The 26249-nt window shown below is 39.3% G+C and overlaps 1 protein-coding gene across 8 annotated transcripts in view; it reads left to right on the forward strand.

Moving 5' to 3' along the window:
• PATJ (PATJ crumbs cell polarity complex component) overlaps positions 1–26249 on the forward strand; it is a 371435-nt gene that overhangs the window by 179069 nt on the left and 166117 nt on the right. The window lies entirely within an intron of this gene.

Genomic DNA, 26249 nt, shown 5'->3' on the forward strand with positions numbered 1-26249 from the left:
CCCCTCCCCCTCTACCTGCCTTTCTGCCTACTTGTGATCTGTCTCTGTCAAATAAATAAATGAAATCTTTAAAAAAAAAAATCACATCTGTAAAGGTTAGTTAAAACTTACTATAAGAAGATCTGTGTTAAAGGAGGAGGGCAATCCAATAGCAGACTACTTTGAAGAAGGCAGTAATAACTCAGAGGACATGGGGAGATGGAGAGGAGAAGGGAGTTGGGGGAAATTGGAGTGGGAGACGAACCATGAGAGACTGTGGACTGTGAAAAACAAACTGAGGGTTTTGTTGGGGATGGGAGTAGAAGGCTGGGTGAGCCTGGTGGTGGGTATTGTGGAGGGCACGCATTGCATGGAGCACTGGGTGTGATGCATAAACAATGAATTCTGGGACACTGAAAAGAAATTTTAAAAAATAAAAATTTTAAAAAGTGGTAGAAAAACAGACCAAAAAAAAAAAAAAAAAGGCAATAATAGAATCTTAATATCTTCCTTGATGGTCCTGGGATTTGAGAACCTTAAAACTCCTCTGGTCTGATTAATTCTGTAAGAATCCTAAGACACCCTCTGCTTCTGAAGTGATTAATTTGCCCAAAGTCACAAAATTAGTTACTGCAAGGTCAGGAATGGAATCTTGGTCTCCTTTGATGTTCAGGGCCATATTTAAGTTTTCCCTTCCCATGCCGTCCTATGTTCACCAAGCCAGTTTTTAACATGAAGTGGGGTCATAATCAATAAGATTTATTGAGCAATTAATAAATTTTTTGGTTTAAATTTTTGTTTTTTTTGTATCATTGTGGACTCTGTAGTTGATCTCTACCTTGCCAACAGATGTCACTACAGTCAACAGCAATTATTATCGAGGATTTAAGGAATGTTAAGAATGCTCACCTCAGATAAGCAGACAGCATTCATTAGTGGCTTCTAGCAATATTTCTATGTTTATTTTATCATATATATGGATTTATTTGCTCTCTCATTTTTTCGCTTCTTGTTTTTGACAGTGCAAAATAGGAGGGGAAAGATTAAGAAATAAAGGCTAATTTTTAGTTTTATGTAAATTCTTTTTCTCATTTCCTATAATCATCCTTTTCTGAACCTTTTATCTTTATAATTAACTAAATTAAGTAAAATTCTTATTCTGGTCTTATAATTGGAGACTGGTGAATATTGCTTTCTATCTTAGTTGATTTTTTATGCTGGAAACTCCCCAAGCTTCAACCCTTGATAGAATTAGGATGCATTTATTGTAACTATAAATAAAAAATTGTATTGTTTAAGATCTTTTGAAAACACTTTAAATTATGTTCAGGTGTTCTTGGCTTTAATATTACTCATCCGTATGACAGGTGATCAGGTAGATGACTTTGTATTCTGCCTTTTACAAAGAAAGGATAGAGAACACTGTAGTAATTGGTAGGGAATGATGAAATAATTGCACTTGGTTATGATTCTGTTCTGGTGTGCTGGAAGTGGGTAGGAGGAAGGGATACAAAGAAGCATTTTCAAAAAGTTTAAGAAACAACAACCATTTTTCTAATGATTTCTCTGAAGCTTCAGGGTTTTTTTCATAATTTTTCCCCCCAAAAAGCTACCTTGTAGATCTGACTGCTTAACCCAGATCTTTACTGCACATTTAAAACACTGCTGAGATGCAAACGAATCTCGCTAGGGAGACTGCACGTTCAGTGCGGTTCACCAGTTTCTTTGTTATAAAAACGATTCAGTGATGTGAGCAGTAAGGAGACAGTAAGTTGATGACTGTTTCATTCACTTCAGAGAGGCTCACATCCACCCCTGTTTCCTTTTCATCTGCATTCGGAAGATGCAACTCATGCCCTGAACTATTTCTCAGTAGGGAAACTGGGTCATTAAAATGATATTAATTGAAGCTGGCCACAAAATAAATGGTTGTGTTGATCTTGCCTCCTGCTCTGGAATAGAGCAATCATCCCGATGTGAGCAGGGTAACGGAGTGCCACAGTCGGCAGTGTGAAGCATCCGAGGGTCAGATGTGGGAAACCAGGGATTTTTTTTGCCTCTCCCGGCATACTTTTCCAGGCAGCTTTTACCTACTGACAGATGGGACTGTTAGCTTGAGTGGTAGCTTGAAATTAGCTTAATTGATTGCTTCTCATGATAGAAATAGACTGACAACTTGCACTTAAGGAGAATAAAATCCGAGGGGGAGAAAAAAAAAAATAGGCCCAAGGTCGGCAGAAGAGAGAGGACAGTCTGGTGAGGATTTGAGCTGCTTCCAGCCCTGACTGTTTATCAGGAATGCAGACACCTTGAAGGGAACACGGGTACAGCAATGGTCCAAGGGGGTTTCCCAGGTAAGCTCTGTGTGCCTCTGTGATCTGTGGCTCTTTCGGAATGCAATCGGAAGCTATTTTAGTGTTGGTGCAGAATGTTGTTGTAAAGGTTTGAACCATTGTAAGCTCAGGCATTTCTCTTTAGTGAAAGAGTGAGGGGACAGATGCATGTGCCAGGCAATTGTGTGTTAGAAACAAACCTCTCAGAATTTTCTTTCATGTGTATTGTAGCTGGAATTTTCCCTGTGATGTTTTTGAAAAGTAGAGCAGTTTATCAGACTGTCAGGAATATACTAGTGAGTTTTGGTGCCAAAATTCTTAACACTGTATTCCTGTGCTATCCTCTGCTTTCAGAATTGTAATCGAGAGGTAGATCTCCTGGACATTTATTACTATTTTTGTTATTTGTGACTTCACCATAATCAGAAGGGAAGATGATTTACATTAGAACAAGGTATTCTGATTAATTTTTAAAAACTGACCATTCAGCATTTTGTTGTGCATGAAAGCAGAATATCATTAAGGAATCCTAGTAGTAAACAAAAGGCTGCTTTTTCTAAATTGTAAAATAGCACCTTAAATATTATTTGCTAATTGTGGTCGAAGTCTCATTCATCTAAACCTACAGATTCAAATTCATTAGAGGTGGGGCTCAGTGCTTGGACTTTTCCTTGTTAACACACGGTTTCTGAAATCATTGCTAGATTAGTGATATAAATTCATACAATAGATACGCTTTAGGGTATGTTTTTGCTTGACTTTTAGAAAATTAATTTATTAACAGAGCTTTTTATCCAAGTAAGATGTGGAATATTTAGGTATAATGGGGGGGGGGTCTTGTTACCTCCCGAGGGAGGCAACTATTAACTCAAGGAGTAGACGTAACTTTATAGCCTTTTTTTCCCCAGCAGTGCACACGTAAATTAGGTTGTTTCTACTGCAATAGCAGAATATATGCTGCATCCCTGAGATAAGCTAGCAAACCTTATTCTTGGCTATGCTGTCAAAATAATTGAGCAAGAACTTCTCTTTTGCCTAAAATACAGTTTCTGAAGATCTCCTTGTTGGCATTCTGAGGTATTTAGTACCCAGCTTTGTGATCTTGATTTGGAAGAAATGTTAGCCCTTAAATGGATGCGTCACGGATTCCCTGTAGTGACAACTGTCCTGATTGTGTTTCTTTTTCTTTTATAGTTGGAATTGGTTTCAGTTGTTGAAAGGCCATTTTTTCAATACTCCTTCCTCAAATTTGTATTGACAAGGCAACGATAGGCATGATCTTGATTTTGGTGGACCCTACCTGCTTCTCTTCAGACTTCCTGGGGCAGTTTGTTCAAGTGTTCCTATTATTTGGGGAAGTTCCATTTTAAACATCTATTTCTTCAGATTGAAAATACGTGTGTGCTTTAGTCTCCTCAGTGTGACCTGTCGTCCCTGATAATTTTATTAATCTCTATTTCACCAATTTAAAGTTGCCACTATCCAGCTTCATAAACCACAGTAGAACCCTCATGAATCCCCACAGTGGGTTTTTCAGAAATTGCACAGAGTATGTCTAGTCAGTAGGAATTTATGTATCTTTTGCGTTTTATTCCAATAATATATGAAAGTATTTTTATGTTATTAGCAGTATTTATGTTAAGTGTAAGTTACTTTTCCCATATTCCTGCTCAGGACTAAATGTTCATGATTTTGAGAACAAACACATTCAAGATTTATTAAGGGTTTCTGTTTACCTTTAAATGTGAGAATATTTTAATGCTTTGTAATAGTCTTCATATTATATTCATTGCTCTGCATTTGCTTAATTTGAAAAACATCCTTCTATTTCATGTCTCTTTCTGGCATATTTTACAAATAGTTATACATAGAATGATAAATAAAAGATGAGGCCTCAGTCTGCAGAGAATTTACTCTTTTTTTGTACTTGCTTGGAATCATGTTATTTTAAATGAGTTTATGTTGCTTTGGTATAGGTGGTTTTAAAACAGGCCACTTTAAAATATTTCATGTTTGCATATAAGTATAGGTTGAACATTCACCATTTACATTGATCCAGTGTTCAACAAAGGGAGTATTATAATTCAAATTGGGGAAGTAGTGTATCAAAAATTAAGTATCATTTAAGATTTTTTTTTTTTTTTGAGAAACTACCACTTTTTTGGTGAATACAATGGAGAGGAAAGGTAAGAAATATAATTTCTTTGTTTCTTTTATGTTTTCTTATTTAGATAGTTATGTGGTTTTTTTGGCACAAATATTCAGTTAATCTCTTTTCCTTTACATTTATGCTAAGATACTTGCATAGTGTGAAGGATTCATCTTGTATATTCTGAATATATCTGTGCTAAGTCAGTCGTCTCATTCCCATTTTGTAGATAGTAAAACCCTTTTTCTAGACAGTGTGGAGTGCTTTATTCATGGCTTGGTGGAAGTATGATGTAACCTCAGTTATTATGATGATAAGAAAAATTGGGGGAGAAATAACACCAGTGGGACCTCTGCCTTCAGAAAGTTTATAATCTTCCTCAAAAGAGAAGATGCATATAAGTGGAGAGACAAAATGACTTGAAACCCCTCTGGAAGAGCTTGAGGTGGAGAAGTTGGTAGGATTGGCAGGAGTCTGGTAGCTCCAAATGTGGGAGTCCACTGACGCAAAGAAATATAAGCAGTAAAGCAGAAAGGACAAAGTAAGACCAGATTTTAGAGGAGCAAGAATTTTAAAACTGAAAGCTCAGAAATTTATTATTTCCTGAAACGGAAATTATAGTGATAGCTAACCCATGGAAGCCCCATTTCAGAATAGTTGAAATAAAATCTGTAGTTTCATTCCTTTAAATTTGCTAGGTACTGTTAAATTTGCTAGGTACTGTTCTGATCACTGGGCTAAACTGCTTCACATACCTTATTTTCTAAAGTCCATATCATTTTGTGTTTCTTTTTAAAATCTCATCATTTGGGATGCCTGGGTGGCTCAGTGGGTTAAGCCTCTGCCTTGGGCTCATGTCATGATCTCAGAGTCCTGAGATCTTGAGCCCTCATTGGGCTCTCTGCTCAGTGGGGTGCCTGCCCCCCCCCACTGCTTGCCTCTCTATCTGGTTGTGATCTCTCTCTCTGTCAAATAAATAAATAAAATCTTTTTTTTTTAAATCTCATTATTTTATAGATGAAGTCTAGAGGACTCCATAGGCTGTTCTTCTACTAAATTTTAGCTTTACATATTTTCAAAGATCCTATGAAGCAGTTCATTCCATTGGCAAAGACAAATTGATTTCTCTCCTCTTCTCCAATAATTGAGTAAATAGACGTGTAATTTGAATTCCAAAAAAAAAGCATGCTGAAGTTCTGACTTCCAGAAAATACATATTCTTCATATTCTGCATATTCCTCAGCAAACGGCATTTTAATGTTGAAAGTTTCAATTCAAAAGAAAAAGTCACAAACCAAATGAAGCTGAATTGGGGAAAAATACAGTAATGGAGATGTGCCATTAGTCTTCAGGGTACACATCACTGTGGCATCACACACTGCACAGCGTGAATCAGGCTTCTGAGCACAAACAAATTTCTCTTCCATTACTGAAAAATTTCTACAGTTGGAAAAGAAATAGCAAGCCTCCCGATGCTAACCAGAGGGGAATGGGTAAGTATCAAAGGTTAATCAGATACTTAGATGAAATTTTTAAAAAATCATATTGTGAATCCTTCAATATTTTCAGGTTCATCCTAGGTGATATGGAAATGTATTAGCACTTTGGTAAATGTTTGGAATTGCATTTGGGTTTTTGGCTCAGTGTTGCTTCTACCTGCTTCAGGTTTTCAGTATCTGCTCCCTCCAGTATTTCAAAAGCCAGTGCAGATATAAGAGCATGCTGGGAATGAGAAGACAGCACCTTTCAGCTTCATTAAGCAAAAGAACACAAGTTATAAAGAGCTTTTTAAAAAAATTTACATCTGATGGACGGTTTATTAGCTTCCCATCTAAGTATTTGCTTGAATATATCTGATGTTTCTTTTTTTTTTTTTTTTAAGATTTTATTTTTTTGAAAGAGAGGAATCAGTGAGAGAGAGCATGAGAGGGGAGAAGGTCAGAGGGAGAAGCAGACCTCCCCGTGGAGCTGGGAGCCCGATGCAGGACTCGATTCCTGTACTCAGGGATCATGACCTGAGCCCAAGGCAGTTGCTTAACGAATTGAGCCACCCAGGCACCCCACAGCTGATGTTTCTTGGAGATGTTTTGGTTATACCTGCAGGGATTAAAACATGCGCATACTGATAGTCTAATAGTAAAATTACATTGGTTATGACTATTCATCTGTGTCATACGAAATCTCTGGAAACAGCTCTCCGCTCCTGTGCAAAATTAAGTCAAAGGCTTTCGCTCCTCAAATGACAGACATTTGACTTGATTGATTGCCAAGGCACATTTATGTAATAATTCACAAGTAGCTTAGTCCTCCGTTTTGATTGTTCTTTAAGAAGAATCATTTTGGCAGGTAGATAATCTGTGTTTTCACAGATCACAGAACCTACAGACACTAGCTTCTCATTCTTCACTCCCTGTGGAATCTATGACTTTCATCGTGTGTCTGTGCTCTTATTTCTTTCAACTCAGGCCTAAATAGTCACTTCCCATGTGTGACTGTGGCTCTTAACTTGCCTTATGGTGCTGTGTTGAGGTTAGGTCGTTAGGCATCCGTTTCCCTTATAGCCAAAGCTTAGGTCATTGTAGATGTTCAATAAATGTTTTTGAACTGATGTAGAAAAAGCCATTTTTGAATGTTACCTAATGAATATTTATGAGGAATTGGCCAAATCTATTCACTTTATAAAGGGAGCATTCTTGTGGAACAGTGGCTCACTAAAGAAGATGAAATTATTTTATCATCCACATGTATTACTTAGAAGGTTCTTTCTATTGGCTACATAGTGTGTAGTGATAGTATATGAGGAAGGGACATTTGTCCCATTGTCCCAGTGGAACAATGGTTTTTCTTAGAAAAAATTTTTTTCAATAATCATAAGGAAGTTCTTAGTAAGAATTTATATACTTGGGGAGTGTGGGCAGTAGAATAATGGGAAGATGAGTTTATTTTCCAGCTCTCCATAGCCTTCTTTTTTTTTAATCAAACATTTTGTATGCATCCTCAGCAGTTTCTGAACAAATCTGTAATATGATTTATGCATTGTTGGGGCACCTGGTGGCTCAGTGGGTTAAAGCCTCTGCCTTCAGCTCAGGTCATAGTCTCAGGGTCCTGGGATCGAGCTCCACATCGGGCTCTCTGCTCAGTAGGGAGCCTGCTTTCTCCTCCTCTCTCTGCCTGCCTCTCTGCCTACTTGTGATCTCTGTCTGTCAAATAAATAAATAAAGACTTAAAAAAAAAAAAGATTTATGCATTGTTAAAATGTTCAGGGCAAGTAACAGGACAGTTTCTTAGTCAAGTAGGCAAAGTAGCAGCTTTTTCATATTGTAATCAACAGACTTTTGGTGCAGGGTGAGTATATTTAAAATTAATCATTTATTCCAGGATTCGGCAAACTACAGCCTATGGAACACATTTAACCTGCTGCATGTTTCTGTAAATAAAGTTTTATTTATTTATCTATTGTCTCTCATGCTTTTGACCTGTAAAAGCATAATTCATTTGTTGTAACAGAGACCATAGAGCCACAAAGCCTAAAATATGTACTATATCTTTCCAGAAAGTTTGGCAGTCCCTGAGTTATAAAGCTTACAACTTGCTTTATAGCCTTACAGCTTGCTACCTGTGTAGGCTTGGGCAAATTACTTACTACAGAATTACCTGGTGTTTGATTTCCTTTTCTCTTAATAGAGATAATACCACTATCCCATATATTTTCCCCCCCCTGGTGATCAAATAGCTTGAAATATATTAAGTATTTAATAGGTCACTTTTAAATGGTAAGCTTCTAAAAAGGATAGCTGTTATATAAAATGTGTATATATGGCATCAGGGTGGCTCAGTGGGTTAAAGCCTCTGCCTTTGGCTCAGGTCATGATCCCAGGGTCTGCCTTTATCTCAGGTCATGATCTCAGGGTCCTGGGATTGAGCCCCCACATTGGGCTCTCTGCTCAGCAGGGAGTCTACTCCCCTTCCTCTTTCTCTGCCTGCCTCTCTGCCTGCTTGTGATCTCTGTCTGTCAAAAAAATAAATAAAATCTTTAAAAATAAAAAACAAAATGTGTACATATTAGTTGGTATATTATTTTTCATTCATGCATGATTAAAAATTATGAACTTAATTGTGGTATACTCTTACTCTGAAATAATTTGTTTATGTACTTTCTTACTTATTTCTCTTCTAGATAACAATTAGTGACATATTCACTATTTCTAACTCTCTCTACTTTGATGGCATAAATTATCTCAGCCGGGTTATTCAAGTTTTTTACATGCTATAAAAAAAATCAGCTGTACAAACCTTAAATTAACTTGTAATTAAAACATGGCCCTAGTTCTTTCTGGCAAATGGTGGTATAAATTTTGAATCAAATTAATCAGTTTTTTATGGATCAGAAAATTTTAATATAAAATGTAATTATATTATTCCCTATATAATTGTTTCATGTTTGGAAAGTATCTACAAGACCTAAAACCCTCAGTGTTTCAAGTACTTTATGATTTGAAAATCATAGGCGTGCCTGGGTATCTCCATTGGTTAAGCATCTGACTCTTGATTTCGGCTCAGGTCATGATCTCAAGGTCATGAGATGAAGCCCTGCATTGGGCTCTGCACTGGGTGTGGAGCCTGCTTAAGATTCTCTCTCTCCCCCTCCCTGCCTTCAATTTGCTCTCTCTCTGTCTCTCAAGAAAAAGAAAAATGAAAAAGAAAATCATAGAGATTTACTTTGAGGATTTTCTCAAGATTTAAGCAGTGTTTTCTGGTTTGTTTGACAAATTATTCTGTCTTTGTATGAAATACCCATCATGGATCTGGCCTCAAAGAGGTGTGAGATTCTCATTTTCCTCAGGATCACAGAGAAGAAATGATCCAGAGGGATTCCCTGAAATTCTTGGTAGAGCAGAGGGAATGAGGCCTGGAAATCAACATATCGCCTCTTGTTGATTGTGGGAAGTCACCAACTCTGATGCTTCACTTTCTAAATCTCTAAAATGAGTGTGAGACTACATTGCCTACTAGATTCCTTCTAGTTCCATGACTTTTAGGGGGAGGGCATACTCTGGTAAGAGCAGACAAAACCTTGAAGATACAAGTCTAAGTTTACCATAAAAACTGTTTTACTTTTGAACGAAGTAGAATTTTTAATTTTTTTTTTAAGATTTTATTTATTTGACAGAGAGAGATCACAAGTAGGCAGAGAGGCAGGCAGAGAGAGAGGGGGAAGCAGGCTCCTGCTGAGCAGAGAGCCCGATGGGGGCTCAATCTCATGACCCTGAGATCATGACCTGAGCTGAAAGCAGAGGCTTAACCCACTGAGCCACCCAGACACCCCAGAATGAAGTAGAATTTTTATGGAGAACATTCATATTCCTCTTGAGTCTTTTGGAAATTTCCTACAGTTTCGATGCAAATTAGTACCCCAGAAAAGATCATTTTATGAGCATTTTTCTCAATATTCTTGATTTCATTCATTTCCAGGTGGAGGAAACACTGATTTCTGATGATTTTAGTTTGAGCCAGATGCACTGGCTTTGACAGACAGAGATCACAAGCCAGATGCACGGGGAGGAGTTAAAGGTGCAAACCTTGATACCGCATAACAATAAACATTCACATAAAAATGAGACAAAAAACTTTATTTGAAAGAGAGACTTAAGGCAGGTCTGCTGACTGCAGGGTCAACAAAGGAAAAGTGTCAACCTGACCGCAAAAGGCGCAAAAGGTGCAAAAGGCGCAAAAGGCGCAAAAGGCGCAAAAGGCGAGGCAGAAAATCTACATACAGCAGACCCACCAAGGAGCAGTACAACAGCCTCTGGCTGCTTGCACAGGCAAGCAACCCTTCTGTCAGAGCTCAGACGGCTACCATCCTTTCTTCTTGCTAGAAGCCTTTCCTGATTGTCTTAGTGAGTTTTGTCTTCCAAAACTCTCCAGGCTCGTCTCTCCACGTGTACTCTTACAGCCTCTGTGATGCTATGGCTGTTCGTAGGTATCTATGAAGCTTACTCATCCTATTCATAGCTTCACGAAGAGAGTATATCTGGATTTGTTTTTTTTTTCAAGATTTTTATTTATTCATTTGACAGACAGAGATCACAAATAGGCAGAGAGGCAGGCAGAGAGAGGAAGAGAAGCAGGCTCCCTGCTGAGCAGAGAGCCCGATTTGGGGCTCGATCCCAGGACCCTGAGACCATGACCTGGGCCGAAGGCAGAGGCTTAACCCACTGGGCCACCCAGGTGCCCCAGTCTTGATTTATTTTTAATTCAGTATGTCTTGCTGATGCCTTGTCCAGAGGACCCACTCAATAAATATTAAATGAATGAGTAAATGGAGGAATATCAGGTTATATAAAATTATGCAGAAGGTACATGAAAGGTTTGGCATTGACTCTATACTTCTGTTTCTTTATTTTTTTTCTTCTTAACAATATTCCTTTCAAATACCCTGTCTGGAATTTAGATTTAAGTTATTTGCACAGAACAGTTTTTTGTTTGTTTGTTTGTTTAAGGGTTAATTTTTTTATCTGAGAGAGAGAGCATGAGCAGCAGGGAGAGGGAGAAGCAGGCTCTCTGCTGAGCATGGAGCCCGATGGAAGACTTGATCCCGGAGTCCTGGGATCATGACTTGAACTGAAGGCAGCTGCTGAACCAACTGAGCCACCCAGGCTCCCCAACACAAAGCAGTTTTGTAGTTGACAAAACAGATAAAAGTTACATCAACCTCGGTGTGTGGGTACAGTAGCTGGTAAAGTTTGTGGTGTGATGCTGCAGGGTTTTGAGCAAAGAGAAAGAGACTTGTTCTTATATTCTGTAGAGGACTATGAAAATTCTTGAGCCAGAGGAATAATCAGACTATAATCTTTTTTTTTTTTTAAGATTTTATTTATTTATTTGTCAGAGAGAGATCACAAGTAGACAGAGAGGCAGGCAGAGAGAGAGAGAGAGGGAAGCAGGCTCCCCGCTGAGCAGAGAGCCCGAAGCGGGCCTTGATCCCAGGACCCTGAGATCATGACCTGAGCTGAAGGCAGTGGCTTAACCCACTGAACCACCCAGGTGCCCAATCAGACTATAATCTTAAAGGAGAAGTAACTTCACAAAATACAAGGAGGGGATATAGAGAATCATGTAGAAGATCATCAGGATTAAGTTCTAGCTGTGAGTGAAGAAACCGCCAAATACTAGTCATTCTCAGGAATGTATTTTTTTTGTAGGTATGAGTCCGGAAGCGGGCCCTGTACAGCGTCTAGAGCCAGGCTCCTTTCAGATCATGGTGCCGTCTCCAGTCCCTGCATCCCCTCATGGTCAGGAGGCCACTAGCTTTAATGACCAAGGCTGCATTCCAGCTGCCAGGAAGGGAAAAAAGAGAAGGGAAGGACCACATTCCTCCTTTAATGATATTTCTGAAAGTTTGCCCGTAATTCCCTAACTTACATTCCACTGTCCAGAGTGTAGTCATATAACCAGCTATAAAGGAGGCTGAGAAATGTTCTTTTTCTTCCGGGCAGACACATGCCCTGCTAAAAATAGGTGTTTCTGTGGGCAGGAAAGGTAAAATAGGACGGATAGAGAGCAAATTAGCAGATTGTCCAATGGTGGGGTTTTTATCATTCTAGGAAATATGGAGAGAAGGCTGGAAGCTAATGTAAGTAGAACTTTTCTTAAAGAAGAGGGTATGCATTCATTCATTCAAGGCATTTATCGAGAGCCGTCCTGGGAGCCTAGTGTGGTTCTGGTTGTGAAGGGAGTCATTGTTGCAGAGAATGGATTTGGCCTGGCCCACAGCCCCCTGCAAACATCAGAAGGAATCTTTAAGAGCTAAAACAGAGTGGGATAGGTGGAGCTTTTTTAACCTTTGGCAAAATGGTTAGCACTTCTTTGAATTTCAGGAGAGGGATTAAAGACCTTTAGGCCTACATACACATTAGAAATCAACACCCTCACTCTTCTGCCACATTGGCCTATAACTGATTAGTTTATTTTCTCTTCACTTCTGGCCTTGACCATCATTTTATGTTTATCACATAGATTTAAAACTTTGGAAATAGGAGTAGGGAGGATGCTGTAGTATAATACTACATTTCCTCCATTCTAAAGTACACATTTTTCTATTTGTGGAATGAGACCAAAATATACTTTCTATACAGAACTTTAAGCACTTTGTTTAAGAAGGATAGTGCAAAAAGCAGCACACATCATCCCTTTTGTTTATTGGCTTGTTTGTATTATCTATCCAAACCAGAAGAGAGTGAAAATTTAGGCCCGTATAGCGTTTTTTTGTTTTTTGTTTTTTGTTTTTAGAGTTTTGATTTTGGTTTATGATTTTAGTTGGACCCAAGTTTATTCTAATGATATCTAGAAGGCAGTATGTATTTTTTTTAAAGATTTTATTTATTTATTTGACACAGAGAGAAAGACCCCCAAGTAAGCAGAGAGGCAGACAGAGAGAGAGTGGGGAAGCAGGCTCCCTGCCGACTAGAGAGCCCCATGTGAGGCTCGACCCCAGGACCCTGAGATCATGACCTGAGCTGAAGGCAGAGGCCTAACCCACTGAGCCACCCAGGCACCCCAAGCAATATGTATTTCATTATTATTTATTATTCTTTATATTAAAGTATATTAAAAAGCAATATGATTTCTTACAAGTTTTTGACTATTCTTAAAATAGCCAGTTAAATAAAAATGTTTGGCAGATTAAAGCTTTCAGAGAGATTTCTTTGACATACAGAAAAGATATTTAAGTTCTTCCTAAATTGGAATTTGGAAAGAAAATAAGGCAGCATTTACTCTTAATGAACTTTGTTAAGTTAGAGCTAAAATCAAATCATGTATAAATATCATACTTACATACTATGCTGCCTGGTCATTTGATTATATATATGCTTGAGGTAATATAAGAATGAGGGGCACCTGACTGACTGGCTCCATCGGTGGTACATGGGACTCTTGATTTCAGGGTTGTGAGTTTGAGCCCCACATTGAGTGCAGAGATTGCTTAAAAATGAAAAAATCTTTAAAAAAAATGAAAAGGGGTATTGGACAGCTTAATTTTATTTTATTTATTTATTTGTTTATTAAACATTTTATTTATTTATTTGACAGAGATCACAAGTAGGCAGAGAGGCAGGCAGAGAGAGGAGGAAGCAGGCTCTCCACAGAGCAGAGAGCCCAATACGAGACTCGATCCCAGGACCTTCTAGACTTCTTAATTTTATAATTCAAAGTTTTAAAGCCTCTGATCTGTGGTTGTATTTATGTATAGGATTTTATATTGATGTCTTAACATATTAAAATCTGCTGAGTTGGTGGGGTGCCTGGGTGGCTCAATGGGTTAAAGCCTCAGCCTTTGGCTCAGATCCTGGGATTGGGCTCTCTGCTCAGCAGGGAGCCTGCTTCCTCCTCTCTCTGCCTGCCTCTCTGCCTACTTGTGATCTCTGTCAGTCAAATAAATAAATAAAATCTTTAAAAAAAAATCTGAGTTGGTGAACTTTTCAAAATTGATTGATTGATTGATTAATCTGCCCCAAAATCTGTTCACCTGTTCTGGAGGTTAACATTGTAGTGGCTTTAAAATTTAACTGAGTTTTATACACATAATCTGTAAGCAAGCGTTAGGCGTCACTTACAACAGAGTTTAGATTTGGATACCTTTGTAGATAAACTGCCTTGCAGTTCAGTGGCTTTCCACTGGACTTGCCCAGGGGTCCTCAGGATCTGCCCCCAGGATCTCTCTCCACATCTTTCCAGTGTCGTCTTGCCTCTTGCCTTCTGTTCTGCCCCAAGCGGCAGTCCCTCCAGCATCCTATCCTCCTCCTTGCATTACAGCCTTGGCATGCGCTTTCCCCTTGCTTAGTTGGGATTACTCTTCCAACTCTCTGAACCCAAATCTCATGTCCTAAAGGAAGCCCATCTTGATGTTTGTTTCAGATACCAGCCCTTCTTTTACACACTCCTTGTGGTGCTTTTCCTCTCTTACCATTTGCCTGTGTTAATTCTGATTATTAGATTAAATGCATCTCTTCCACAAGGTGTTAAACACCAGGGTCAGGCCTCCATTGCCCATCAATATCTAGCAAGCACCGTGCTTGCTACATAGTATCATTAAAAACTTTTGGGTGGCTTAGTCGGTTAAGCGGCTGCTTTTGGCTCAGATGGTGATCCCAGAGTCCTGGGATCGAGCCCTGAGTCAGGCTCCCTGCTTAGTACTAAGTAGAGAGCCTCCTTCTCCCTCACCCTCTGCCTGCTGCTCCCCGTGCTGTTCTCTCTCTCTCTCTGTCAAATAAATAAAATCTTTAAAAAATAAATAAAACATTTTTTGAGGGAGTGAATGAGTAAGTATAATTTTCAGCCTTTATACTTCATGCGGGGGTAGGGGAGCTAAGCCAAGTTCACTTTCATATTACTGACCCTGATCAAGAAAAATACATACATTAAACTCACTTTTTTCTCTGGAAGTACAAAACCAGATAGTACAGCCAGAGAGACTTTGTGTGTAGAATCAGAAGCTCTGTATTGAAATTTCACCTTAATCACTCTCTAGCTGTACAACTTCAATTAAGTCCTTTAAATTTTGGGGGCTTCAGTTCATTCATCTTCAGTATTCATAGCTAATGCCTACCTTGAATGTTAGTTTGAGGATTAAGTGAGAAAAAATATACGAAAGCCTGGTACGGGCCTAATATAAAACTCATTCTCAGTAGATAGTATTTGCATTTGAATATAATTACTGTCTTTAATGTCTTCTTCACTCATCTCATAACTGTTTTTGATATCTCTAAGCTAAAAATTATATAATCATGTAGTGAACACCATGGTTCTCAAAGTGCAGCACCGCTCCGCCTTCCCCTTCATGTCCATCAACGGAGCCTTTTTTAAATCTCTGAACTCATGGGGTGGAAGTAGGGACCAGGGAGTTAAATAACTCAGTTGACCAGGGACAGAGCAAACCAGTGATAGGGGCAAAAGGTTAGGAGTATAGGGAGGGCATAACAATCTGTGAGCTCTAGGGTGATTATCATGTTGAAAATTCTGCAGAGGTGAGGAATTACAGGGATTCTGCAAAGTAAAGAAAGTATAGAGTAAAGCTGGAAACAGGACCTGGGATTATGCTAGGCTTCAAATGCATTGCTTCACATAATCCACCAAACAACCCAAGCACATAGTTACTATTTTTTTTTTAAGATTTTATTTATTTATTTGACCAAGAGAGACACGTACAGAGAGGGAACACAAGCAGAGGGAATGGGAGAGGGAGAAGCAGGTTTCCCACTGGGCAGGGAGCCCAACTCAGACGCTTAACAGTTGAGCCATCCAGGTGACCCCCAAAAGATAATTTAAGGTAAAATTAGTAAACAGAAGTATCACAAGCAAGTTTAGAGAAAGATAAAAATTTTAGGGAGATCATATGATAGTTGTCTTTCTCTGCTTGACTTATTTCGCTAAGCATGATACGCTCTAGTTCCATCCATGTTGTCGCAAATGGCAAGATTTCATTTCTTTTGATGGCTGCATAGTATTCCATTGTGTATATATACCACATCTTCTTGATCCATTCATCTGTTGATGGACATCTAGGTTCTTTCCATAGTTTGGCTATTGTGGACATTGCTGCTATAAACATTTGGGTGCACGTGCCCCTTTGGATCACTACGTTTGTATCTTTAGGGTAAATACCCAGTAGTGCAATTGCTGGGTCATAGGGCAGTTCTATTTTCAACATTATGAGGAACCTCCATGCTGTTTTCCAGAGTGGCTGCACCAGCATGTGTTCCCACCAACAGTGTAGGAGGGTTCCCCTTTCTCCGCATCCTTGCCAGCATCTGTCATTTCCTGACTTGTTGATTTTAGCCATTCTGACTGGTGTGAGGTGGTATCTCATTGTGGTTTTGATTTGTATTTCCCTGATGCCGAGTGATATGGAGCACTTTTTCATGTGTCTGTTGGCCATCTGGATGTCTTCTTTGCAGAAATGTCTGTTCATGTCCTCTGCCCATTTCTTGATTGGATTATTTGTTCTTTGGGTGTTGAGTTTGCTAAGTTCTTTATAGATTTTGGACACTAGTCCTTTATCTGATATGTCGTTTGCAAATATCTTCTTCCATTCTGTCAGTTGTCATGCTTAGCGAAATAAGTCAAGCAGAGAAAGACAACTATCATATGATCTCCCTGATATGAGGAAGTGGTGATGCAACATGGGGGCTTAAGTGGGTAGGAGAAGAATCAATGAAACAAGATGGGATTGGGAGGGAGACAAACCATAAGTGACTCTTAATCTTACAAAACAAACTGAGGGTTGCTGGGAGAAGGGGGGGTGGGGTTATGGACATTGGGGAGGGTATGTGCTTTGGTGAGTGCTGATTCACAGACCTGTACCCCTGGGGATAAAAATACATGTTTATAAAAAATAAAAAATTAAAAAAAAATTTTATGAGTAAAAGGAGAGTTCTTAACTTAGTACAGGCAAGTAAAAATAAAATGACCCCTGATATTTTTGATAGCCTAAGTCCCCAGCACTTCTAGCTCCACCCAAGATGCACAGAAGGGTGGAGGGAGTGTTTCTTTTGTACCTCCATTTTCTGCCATGTTCCCTTGCAGGCTGCATTGTAGCCACAGTGTAACATCACAGTTCCTCCGTTTTCCCTGCGTTAGTAACTTTGTGCAGTGATCAACGAAGCATTCCATGACCCCTGCAGCACAAGTTCTTTCTCTTACTCCTAAAATACTGGAATCTCTTCTGTCAAAGCTCTTCCACTGTGAAAACTGATTTACTTATCTCTCTTCCTTACAGACTAGGGTTCCTTGGCAACCAGACTCATTTTGTATCCCCAGCCCCTCCCATAGTATCTGGCACATGGTAAACACTCAGTTAAATGAGTAATATGTGAGGTGCAGCCACAAGAAGTTAAGGATGAGAGACGAAATACTTTTTTAGGTTTGCCTTTCCTGGCAATTCACTTCTGCTTCAATTCTGATGGAATTCTATGGCCCTAACAGATTACCATTTGAGGATAAAGAAAAGGGGGCGCTAGCAGGAGAAAATCCAAGATACCTGGTACAAAAGGCTCCAAAGTCCCATCTAAAGCCTATATAATAGCTTCCCAGATGAATTCCCAGGTATGTGGTGTGGGGAGCCTGGGTCTTTCTGTCTCACCCTCTCAAACTCTCCTGGTATAAATCATGCTCTGACCATCCAAAGCAATGCTCCATCTGGTTAAATTGGACCATAAAACCTAGTGACTAGGAGCAGGGGCTCTGGAGTGAGACTGTGGGTTCAAATCCCACTTTTGTCACTTGTAGTTGGAAAAACTAGGGCTGTTTAACCTCTGTCTTTCCTCGGCTACCTCACGTGTAAAGTGAAAATCATAACAGTAACTATGTGCTGGGGCACCTGGGTGGCTCAGTCATTAAGCGTATGCCTTCGGCTCAGATCATGATCCCAGGGTCCTGGGATTGAGCCCCGCATGGGGCTCCCTCCTCAGCGGGGAGCCTGCTTCCCCCCCCCCCGCCCCCAGCCTGCCTCTCTGCTTACTTGTGATCTCTGTCTGTCAAATAAGTAAAATCTTTAAAAAAAAAATTGAGGTACAATTGATGTACAGCATTTAAATTACCTCTTAAGAGTTGAACTTTCTAGTCAAGGAAAGATACCTTTAATAAGCATTCAGTACCTTCTTTCCAAAGGATTAAGTTGACTGTGCATTAGGAAAAAAGATAAGCCGAATGCTAAATACAGTTTTATATTGCCTTTTAAAGAAATGTGTGGTTTATAATTTATAAAAGGGACAGTGATTTATGTTAAAAGGTCAACTCCACCTTTTGCTAGCTAATGTTCTTGGGCAGTGCACTGAATCCCGCCCAGCCTCAGTGTTTCTTATTTCTAGAAAGGGACATTGATGTACTAAACGAGATTATTTATTTGAAGGTAACTGTCACTGGAAAGGCAGCATCTGTTATTATTATAAATCTGAGTTCAGAATTGCCCATAGGAGATTTTGGATTAGTCTTCAAAAGACATTTCCCTGCTTGCTTTCCTCCTCTGCTATTACTTTTGCTTTTCTGTTTTTCTTGCTTCTTCCTCTCAGTCCCTTCCCCTCTCATTTATCTTTTCTTTTATCTTGGGGAAGGCAGTTGTTCACTGATGTTCAAGATCCTGTCCAGGTTCTGACTGTCGGCTTCTCTCAGTGTGTGATCAGCCTAAAGACGAGACATAAATAAGAACAGACTGGCTGCGATGCTTGGAATCAGTCCTTTTTCATGTTATCCTAATGGCTGCCTGAAAAAAAAGCCAAGAAGATGTTAAAACCCAAGGGACAACGAATTAAACGGTGCAAAATTTCCAACACCAGAGAAAAAACAAGTATCTGTTCCCCTGTGGGAAGGACATGAATAAGGAATTTTGGCACTTTATTTGGACAGTCTTTGGTGTCTTTCCTGTGTCTTTATTTTGATCATCTTAGCCGCCAGGTTTTTAGAACCTAATCTGTTGGCATATCTAGGTGTGTGGGATAGATGCTTCCTTTCATTGCTGCTTTTCCACAGAACGTATATGCAGTCTCCTTCCCCACTCGCGCTTGTCATTTTGGCACATGCAGATCGAGATCACAACGTAATCTTAAATACATTGTCAAGGGTTCACTTCTTTTTTTTTTAAAGATTTTATTCATTTATTTGACAGAGAGAATCACAAGCAGGCAGAAGGCAGGCAGAGAGAGAGGAGGAAGCAGGCTCCATGCTGAGCAGAGAGCCCGATGTGGGGCTCAATACCAGGACCCTGAGATCATGACCTGAGCCAAAGGCAGCGGATCCCACTGAGCCACCCAGGCACCCCAAGGGTTCACTTCTTTTAGTCGGTTTATTTATTCATTCACTTATTCACGTTCCTTGTGAGGAAGAACTACTATGAAGAGTGCTGCTATGAACATGGGTGCTCAAATATTTCTTCAAGACCCTACTTTCAGTTCTTCTGGATATATACCGGAAGTGGGATTACTGGATCATATGGTCTTCTTCTTTTTTTTTTTTTTTGAGGAGACTTCGTACTGTTTTCCAGAGGGACGCCACCATTTTACAATCCTACCAACAGTGTAGGAGGATTCCAACTTCTCCCTATCCCTACCGAAACTTCTTCCTTTTGATAGTAACCATCCTCATGGGAAGGAGGTGCTATCTCACTGTGGTTTTGATTTTCATTTCCCTGAGGATTAGTGCTGCTGAGCAACTTGTCATTGGTTTGCTGGCCGCTCGTAGATCGCCTTTGGAAAAATGTCTATTCAAGTCCTTTGTCTATTTTTAAATTGAGTTATTTCATTTTTTGTTATTGTTAAGTTGTGGGATCTTTTTACATATTCTGGGTATTAACCCCTTATCAGTATGTGATTTGCAAATATTTTCTCCCATTCCATAAGTTGCCTTTTTATTTTGTTGATTGTGTTCTTTGATGAACAAAAGTTTGTAAATTTGAAGTCGTCTCAGTTGTCTGGTTTTGCTTTTGTTGCCTTTGGCGTCCTAGCTAGGTAATCATGGCCAAATAGGAAGTCGGGAAGTTTTTCCCCTTACCTTTCTTCTAGTAGGTGTATAGTTTTGGATAATATACTTTTTATTTCCTTATTTACCTTAGACTTCATTTTTTGGAATAGTTTTCATTCACAGCAAAATTGAGCAGAAAATATAATAAAGTTTCCATATATCTCCTGCCAACCCCACTCTCTCCCACTCCCTCCACCCTCATAGTTTCCACCACTATCAGCAAGTGGCAATTTTTGTAATCAGTGCGCCTACAGTGTCACATTATTTTCACTCAAAGTCCAAAATTTACATTAGGGTTCACTCTTGGTGTTGTAGTCTGTGGGTTTTGGCAAATATATAATAATATGTATCCGCCATTACAGTACCCTACAGAATAACGTCCTGCCCTAAAAATTTTCTGTGTTCCACCTGCTCATTTCTCCTTCCCCCCAAGGAGTTAACTTTTAGCCAAGAACATTCTGAACTGTTCAGAAGATATCACCATCCAAGTAGTCAGTGTCCAAATTGCAGAACTATAAGATACCTCTGAAATTTTTCACTCCCCGGGTTTAGTTGTCAATTGAAGTAGAAATTTCACCAGGGGATGATGCTGTCTTATTCTCAATAAATTATTTAAAAAAGAAAAAAACCTCAAAACCAAAATCTTTATATAAGAAGATTGCCAGCTTCTTTACATCGTTTTAAAGCATGACTGTTTTTAAGACAGTTTCACAAGTACTCCTCATCTGATCACTTAAAAAATCTCCTATGAGATGCTAAAGGCAGGCAAGATTATTTTCTTCTTTCTTCTTTTTTTTTTTTTCAAAGACTTTATTTGCTTATTTGTCAGAGAGAGAGAGAGAACACAAGTAGGCAGAGGCAGAGAGAGAAGCAGGCTTCCCGCTGAGCAAGGAGCCGGATGCGGAGCTCAATTCCAGGACCCTGGGATCATGACCTGAGCCAAAGGCAGCCAACTGAGTCACCCAGGTGCCCTAGCAAGATTATTTTCATTTGACTCATGACCAGACCGAGGCTGGGGTAAAAGTAAATAATATGCCCAAGTTTTCATGGCTAGAAAGTAGAGTCCAGCTTCTTCAACAAGTTGTGCTGCTTTTCTCCATTGCACCAAGTAGCCTCCCGCTAGACTGGGAAACATGTGAATGTGCCATCGGCTTGCTGCAGAAGTAAAGGAGATCTTTCCAGTGACTGGTTTCTTTCCCTAAGCTCTGTTTAAAATATGGAAGGGGCGCCTGGGTGGCTCAGTTGGTGAAGCATCTGCCTTCAGCTCAGGTCATGATCTCAGGGTCTTGGGATCAAGCCCCCGCATGGGTCTCCTTGCTCAGTGGGAAGCCTACTTCTCCCTCTGCCCCTCCGCCTGCTTGTGTTTGTGCTCTCTCTCTGTCAAATAAATAAAAAGAAAAGGAAAGAAAAAAGAAAAACAGAGATTCACTTAAAAAAAAAAATAAAATAAATAAAATATCATGGAATCTCACATGCTGTACATGAAATGTTAAACCAGTTTTCTTTTTTTTTTATAAATAGTAATTTAGTGCTTTTTTTTTTTTTTAAGATTTTATTTATTTATTTGACAGACAGAGATCACAAGCAGGCAGAGAGGCAGGCAGAGAGAGAGAAGGAAACAGGCTCCCAGCTGAGCAGAGAGCCCAATGCGGGGCTCAATCCCAGGACCCCGAGATCATGACCTGAGCTGAAGGCAGAGGCTTTCACCCACTGAGCCACCCAGGCACCCCTTAAACCAGTTTTCTATTGCTTAAAATCACTTGAACAAAATTAATTATGTTTAAATCATGACAAATTATGGAATTAGTATTGATCTGTCTTCCAAAATGATTTTAAAAGTCTTATGGGCTATGTCTGTGTTATTATTTAAAAATTAAATGTACTGTGCAACCTTATGCATGGTACTTAAATTCTCATAACCTGTTTCCTCATTTTTAAAATAAAAATGATAATTTTAATAAGCAGTGCATGTAATTAAAGCTGGTTTATATGGTACATTCAGATGCTCTCCAACTGCAAGACATAAACAAGGAAAGTTTTGGCTGGTCAGGGAATAAAGCTTTTGTGTGCTAGGTATTAAGCTAAACATTTTAGTATGTTCTTTAATTCTGTCTTCTCAAATTCTTAGGACAGGAAAGGTTATCTTATTTTAAAGATAGCAATTTAAAGCTAAGTAGCTTGGGGGAAGTCAGAGATAATGTGGCATTGATGGGATTCGAACAGTAGCACTTTCTGACTTCATTATGGGCCTTTTGGTGAAGATCTTTATGACAATAAACCTCCTGTATTTTTGTTCTGACTGCATCTGGTTCCATATACCTAACTGATAATGTTTCTAATGAAGATGAAGCTTGTTAATTACCCAGAAAAGATGTTCTTCTCAGTTTAATCTTGGAGTCTTTTATTATAATTCAGTTCTTTTTTTTTTTTTTTTTTTTTTTTTAGGATTTTATTTATTTATTTGAGAGAGAGCAGAGAGGGAGAATAAGAGGGTAAAGCAGACTCCTCTCTGAGCAGGGAGCCTGATGCAGGACTTGATCCCAAGACCTTGAGATTATGACCTGAGCCAAAGGCAGACACTTAGTTAAGCTAAGGTCAATTTATTGACCAATTCAGATAATGACAAATTTGTAAATTTTTGTTTCCATAATTTATTCATATATTTATGCTGCACCTGCTCTGGGCCAAGAACTCTGCCTACACAAACAGACGTTGTTTCTTCTTTCGTGGTAGTTGGGAAATGTAACCACTAAACCGCTAACGATGACTACATAAAATACTGTCAGATCTCAGCTAGATCTGCGTTTTCCCTAAACCTTGCTCTGATGGTTATTGGAACTAATATGTATGTACAGGGCCCTGGGCAGACAAAGCGAGATGGCTTCCTAAACAAGTATGCAGAGGGATGTTTGCTTCCAAAGAATCAGTCACTTAATGGGACTAGGTAACCTTGGAAAATACTGTGTTACATTCCTTTTTCTACATTCCACTGTGGTTATCTTTAATTACTGCAAACTGCCACTTTTTTCCCTTCCAGAAAATATAATTAAACACCTTAGTGCTGTCAGTGCCACTGTTGATTTCCTGATCTGTTGCCAGGGTGGAGCTTTGCTGAGCATCTCTGCAGGGAGCAAAATCGCATGACCGCAGTACATTTCTCCCACATGGTCACCATCATGAGCTTGCTGTTCGGTGCTTTTATAGTGATTAAAGAACCGTACTCTGTGTTCTCCTGATAACAAAAATGTGCAACAAATGATTGTAAAGAGTGTTTTTAAAATTGTATTTGGCTTTTTTCAGGGCTGTTTGCAAAATCAGAGTATTTTTCCTGGCTTCTCTCAAGACTTAGGAAAAACCTAAAGTCAGAGATAAACAAATCGTTTTGTATACCCTGTTTTCAGTCATCTTGAAGGTCCACAACAGCATTTGAAGCTTGAAGGGGGATATGTCTTAAATTTTTAATTTTTTTTTAAAGATTTTATTTATTTATTTGACAGAGAGAAATCACAAGTAGACAGAGAGGCAGGCAGAGAGAGAGAGGGAAGCAGGCTCCCCGCTGAGGAGAGAGCCCGATGCGATCCCAGGACCCCAAGATCATGACCCGAGCCGAAGGCAGCGGCTTAACCCACTGAGCCACCCAGGCACCCCTTTAGTATTTTTTTTTTAAATGTGAATTAGAGGGGCACCTGGGTGGCTCAGTGGGTTAAGCCGCTGCCTTCGGCTCAGGTCATGATCTCAGGGTCCTGGGATCGAGTCCCGCATCGGGCTCTCTGCTCAGCAGGGAGCCTGCTTCCTCCTCTCTCTCTGCCTGCCTCTCTGCCTACTTGTGATCTCTCTGTCAAATAAATAAATAGAATCTTTTAAAAAAAAATGTGAATTAGAGATCTTTATTTAAAAACAAAACAAAAAAAAGTGGTGATTCCTTGTCTGCATCCCCAAATCACCTGGAGCCCAGACAGGTGATTTTTCTACAGAACTACCTTAGGTGATCTGTGGACTTTGGGAAACACTGCTTTGAGTGAGTTGGTGCTCTTGCAGAAAGCTTCCGTGAACATAGATAGCCATCAAGACTGGATTGTGTGAACCTTTGTGTTTGAGCATAGGTACAAATGTGAGCATCCTCCCTAATTAGGGTAGATAAACTTTTTCTCTGTACTAAACTAATTTCATTCCTTAGTTTAAACCTAAAGGTGGTCAAGGAGCCTGTACTTTGTAGATAAACTGTTTTCTAATTGTGTGTTCCCCCATTGAATGTTTACCTTACCCCATATCCCTCATTATCAGAGGGATTTGGCAGAGTGGTCAGTTTTCTCACAACATGAAATAAGGGATTGAAGTGAGATTTATGAACATAAGAGGTGAAAGTAGCTCACCTCTAACTTCCGTTTATTGGGCCTAATTGCCCCAATAGCTGAGACTTAGAATACTTAAGCTAATCAATGAGCACGTGGGGATTCTGCTCCTGATTTCACCATTAGTTTGTGATTAACCTCAGTGATCCTTGGTATCTTGTTTGTGGATGCCCTGGCCTGGTTTCCTTCTCTCTCCAAACAAATTGTGTTTCTTATGCTTTTAGGTACTGAATATAGAAGTTGAATCTTTGCTGTTATGTGACTGAAAAATCCCAGTCATATTGGGGATTTCTTATGCTTTTGATAGTACCTGATTCAAGCCTTATTCTTGTTTGTGTGTTTCAATTGTTAATTTCTATTTATAGATTCATATAATATGATCATATTTATATACTAACAAAAGCACCTACATACAGCATGTTAGAGGGAAGTGTGTTTATTTGTTGTTATGTAAGATATAGTTTCTTTACACTGACTTATTTTCATTATTTGCTCTATTTGGTCTGGACTTTGACTTGAGATTTGCTCCTTACTACTGAAGTTCATATGCTGTTTTTTTATGATTAGTTATGATTTTTTTCATGTGTTTTTATTTTTTTATTTTTTTTTTAAGATTTTATTTATTTATTTGACAGAGAGAAATCACAAGTAGATGGAGAGGGAGGGAGGCAGAGAGAGAGAGAGGGAAGCAGGCTCCCTGCTGAGCAAAGAGCCCGATGCGGGACCCGATCCCAGGACCCTGAGACCATGACCCGAGCCGAAGGCAGCGGCTTAAACCATTGAGCCACCCAGGCGCCCCTTTTCATGTGTTTTTACTTCTCAAATCCGCATGTGCTTGCCAACTCATAGAGAATTAAAAGTTGGTAACTGCATAAAATTAGATTGAAATGTTTATTATAACCTGATTATTTAAAACTGGGATCCTTCTACTTATTGTAAAGGAAATGTATTTATATATTTTCTCTGTATTATTTTTTGTTATTTAAAAACAGACCAGATAACTAAATGCTTCTGAAACTGTATCAGATCATTATTCTGGTGTGTTGAACATTTTCTATTAAAATACTGGGCAATGACTTGAATTAAGTTTCTTTCTAGGGAGAAAGGCTCTGTTACTTAGCAACACCTGCTATCCTGTGATGATAGGAAAACACCCTGAGATCACAGGAAAGAAATCTTACTGGCTTTTTTCGACAAGGAAAAGACATTGTTGCTTTGATACAGAATTACGAGCAACTTGACATTCCTTTCTTCAGTGAGCACTGTCACGAGGCTAGAAAATCCATGTTTAAAACAAGCATGACTGTTCAACTGAGAGAAAAGACTCCTCTCTCTCTCTAGTTATTCTAGGCTGATGTTCATTCAGGGGAACTTAAAGCCTGGTCCCAACAAAGTAGGTAGGTTCCTTATATCCTAATGTGATTTGTATTTAGAAATGGAAGGGTGTCTACATTATTTGAGATTACATTATTTGAGATAGGAACGACTGCCACTTGACTTATACATCGTGAAAAGTCATTGAAAATCAGCACAAGGTTCACTATTTATCACAAACATTTCCAGAAAATGCTAGTGATGGGGATGGTAAGATCCTAGATCGTTGTAAACACGTGTACTATTTTGTTGCTGAAAGCTGATACTTAACATAATTCCTGCAGGTATGTACGTGTGCTTGTGTACTGGAAGCAAAGTATGGGTTCTGCCCTCTTAATTTCAGGGGAGAATGTCAGTGGCTCCACCTCTTTAACTGTATTGTTTGTGAAACTGAAAAAAAGATTGAAGAAAACCATTCCCTTCATCCGTTTTCTTACCACTTACTGCCTTCCTCAGTTGAGGAAGTACCCCTTGCTTAGCTACTGGTTATCCTGGAAACCCCTCCCAGTTGCCCCCAAAGCAAATACCAGGCAGTATAGGGTTCCCCTGCAA

This window comes from Mustela putorius, unplaced genomic scaffold (genome assembly GCF_011764305.1).
Source record: "Mustela putorius furo isolate JIRA1106 unplaced genomic scaffold, ASM1176430v1.1 tig00003853_pilon_pilon_pilon, whole genome shotgun sequence".
Classification (NCBI taxonomy): domain Eukaryota; kingdom Metazoa; phylum Chordata; class Mammalia; order Carnivora; family Mustelidae; genus Mustela; species Mustela putorius.